Below are 2860 nucleotides of genomic sequence, written 5' to 3'. Positions count from 1 at the left end.
TGGTGTGTGTCGGTGGGTCGATCGGTATCTGGGTCGCGGGTTTTGGCAGTAGACCTACCCCCACTTCGCACCTCTACCTTGCTAACCCTTTTACGACTGCCACATTCACTGTCATGTCGATTCACTTTGTCTACGATTACGTAACTCATATTTTTCGCAAATCCGCTATTTTGTTGGAAGCTTTATATTCCATCCAATGAAAAACGATTTATTTAATTAAAGAAATGGTTTCGGCTTTCTTATAGTAAAAAAAAATGATATTCAATATTTTTATTGTTCAGCAAGATCGCTTATAATCAGTGAAATGCATGATTGAAATTGAACCGACTATAGTCAGATTGGACTAAACAAAAATCATTCCGAACTTCATTCATACAAAATTTTTCTGAACCGACTTAGGCTGTGAATGTTCAGAAAAAATCCGAATCGACTCAGCGCGGGAGTCATGAGTCAAATTTTTTGAACCGACTTAGGCTGTGATTGTTCAGAAAAAATCCGAATCAACTCAGCGCGGGAGTCATGAGTCAAATTTTTTGAACCGTCTCAACTGTGATTGGTTCGAAAAAAACTGAACCGACTCAGCGCGCGAGTCGTGAATCGAATTTTCTGTACCCGCTCAAGTTTAGATTGAGGGGGGAAAAATCGAACCGACTCACAGTGTATGAATCATTGGTAGAATTTTCGGAAGTGACTCAAGCAAATTGAAAAAATCCGAACCATCTGGGCGCGGGTGTCGCAAGTCGAATTTTCCAAACTGACTCACGTTTAGATTTAGTAGTAAAAAATCGAATTGACTCAGTGTGTGAATCATAAGTCGCATTTGCCGAACCGACTTAAGCTCTGATCTAATTGAAAAAAAAACCGAACAGGCTCAGCGCGGGAGTCATGAGTCAAATTTTCTGAACCGACTCAAGCAAATTGAAAAAAAACCGTACAGTCAGGACGGAAATGATAAGTTGAACTTCCCGAACCAACTCATATTTAGATTGAGTGGGAAAAAATTGAACCGACTCAGCGCGGAAGTTATGAGTTGAATTTTACCAAAGTGTCTCAAGTTTAGATTAAATAACATCTTCCGGAACCGAGTCCACTGCAGATTGAGTAGAGTTTTGTTTATATTTCTCTGGGAGTGATGCAACTTTTATTAAATTTTTCTATAAACAGCTAATAAACTAACTGAACGCATCTGTCCAATAAAAACCAGTCGAGTTTAACAAAAAATATTAATTCTAAACAAATAATGTAATATTCAATAGTTTAACAAAAAACTGTTTTTATTTTAAATAAAAAATAGTTTATTTCAATCAGAAGGACTAATTTTTCTTTTAAATTGTTCAATTTTCAATAACAAAATTAATTTTTAACCAAGCAGTTGAATTTTTTTAATAAGAAAAATAATTTTTAAATCAAACAAATTAATTTTCTATCAGAAAAATGCTAATTTCCAGGATAATATATAAATCAACCAGATAGTTGAATTTTAATCTAAAAGCAATTCATTTTTAAAAAATGGACTTATTAAGTTTAAAGTTGGAAAAATAGGGTTTTAACCCGAAAAAAATGTGTTTTTAACTATTTCATTAAAAATTTTATAATAATTATTATTATTGATAATAATAATAATAAATAAATTGTCAGTCAAATCGTTAAAGCTTCAACTAAAAACGATCAATTTTTAATAAATAATGGAGTAGTTAATTCTTAGTTAATAAAATCAAATTTCAACCAAAAATGAACGAACTTTTAAGAAAATAGTTAAACCTTTAACCAATAAAATACATTTTTGACATAGTTTATTTTTGAAGCAAGTATTTGATTTTTCAACCAAAAACTGAATTCTCAATGGGAAACTAAATCGTCGAATCATTAACTAAAAAGATCAAATTTAAACAAAAAATGGATTAATTACATTTTTAGTTGAGAAATTTAATTTTTAAATAAAATAAATTAATTTTAAATCAAGAATAGAATAATAGACTTTTCAAATAAAAAGAATGATATTTTTATGAAAAATTGTTGAATTTTATTATGAATGACTTACGCGCTAAGTCGGTTTTAAAAAATTTTTCCCATGGCTCACGCGATTCGTTTTTGCTAAATTCGATCAGAACTTGAACCAGGTCAGAAAATTCGATTCATGACTCACGGGCTGGTTCCGATTTTTTTGAACTAATAACAGCTTAAGACGGTTTATGAAATTAAACTGACGAATCCCGCCTCGAGTCTTCTCAGATTTTAAAAATTTTATTAGAGCTTTAGTCTGTTCGGAAAATTCGATTCATAACTTCCGCGCTGAGGCTGTACGGGTTGTTTAAATTCAATCAGAGCTTGAGTCAGTTAGGAAAATTTGACTCGTGACTTCCGCGCTGAGTCAGTTTGGATTTTTTCGAACCAATCACAGCTTGAAACGGTTCGGAAAATCAAACTAATAACTCACGCGCTGAGTCTGATCCGGATTTTTTAAATTTGATCAGAGCTTGATGGGGTTCGGAAAATTTGATACATGACTCTCGCGTTGAACCTGTTGGTTTTTGCTAAATTCAATCAGAACTTGAACCAGTTCAAAAAAATTAAACTGATGACTCCCACCTCGAGTCTTCTCGGATTTTGTAAATTTTATTAGAGCTTGAGTCTGTTCGGAAAATTCGATTCATAACTTCCGCGCTGAGTCTGTTCGGGGTTTTTAAATTCAATCAGAGCTTGAGTTGGTTAGGCAAATTGGACTCGTGACTTCCGCGCTTAGTCAGTTTGGATTTTTTCGAACCAATCACAGCTTGAGTCTGTTCGGAAAATTCGGTTCACAACTCCCACGCTAAGTCTGTTCGGTTTTTTTAAACTTGATCAGAGCTTGAGTCGGTTC

The 2860-nt window shown here is 33.4% G+C and overlaps 1 protein-coding gene across 1 annotated transcript in view; it reads right to left on the bottom strand.

Moving 5' to 3' along the window:
* Positions 1 to 2860, bottom strand: part of LOC117180918 (facilitated trehalose transporter Tret1-2 homolog) — an 889009-nt gene that overhangs the window by 379484 nt on the left and 506665 nt on the right. The gene's annotated exons all lie outside the window — the stretch shown is intronic.

Source organism: Belonocnema kinseyi, chromosome 9, assembly GCF_010883055.1.
Source record: "Belonocnema kinseyi isolate 2016_QV_RU_SX_M_011 chromosome 9, B_treatae_v1, whole genome shotgun sequence".
Lineage (NCBI taxonomy): Eukaryota > Metazoa > Arthropoda > Insecta > Hymenoptera > Cynipidae > Belonocnema > Belonocnema kinseyi.
This window is presented reverse-complemented; position numbering and strand designations above follow the sequence as displayed.